The sequence below is a fragment of the Eupeodes corollae genome, chromosome 1 (genome assembly GCF_945859685.1).
Source record: "Eupeodes corollae chromosome 1, idEupCoro1.1, whole genome shotgun sequence".
Classification (NCBI taxonomy): Eukaryota; Metazoa; Arthropoda; class Insecta; order Diptera; family Syrphidae; genus Eupeodes; species Eupeodes corollae.
In genome coordinates, this window is record NC_079147.1 from 270,584,105 (window position 1) to 270,584,389 (window position 285).

At 32.3% G+C, this 285-nt stretch overlaps 1 non-coding gene across 1 annotated transcript; it reads right to left on the minus strand.

Moving 5' to 3' along the window:
* Window positions 1-73, minus strand: Trnav-aac (transfer RNA valine (anticodon AAC)). Its single transcript has one exon. It is a non-coding gene; the product is annotated as a tRNA-Val (tRNA).
* Window positions 74-285: the final 212 nt, after the last annotated feature.

Sequence of the window (285 nt, forward strand, 5' to 3'; positions counted from 1 at the left end):
TGTTTCCGCCCGGGATCGAACCGGGGGCCTTCCGCGTGTTAGGCGGATGTGATAACCACTACACCACGGAAACGACATCTAAACTTTTTTAATTAAAATTTAAAGGCATTCTTTTCATTAAAAACTATTTTAATTAATTTTAAGATGAAAAGTCCAAAAAATGCAAAATATGTACATTAAAAACAATTTTTAGTAAAATTGTGTAAAAACTAAACCAAAAACCGTTAATTAAAAAAATGGTGGCAAGGTAATGACTTTGAATTAAAAATTGCTGCTCTGGCAATG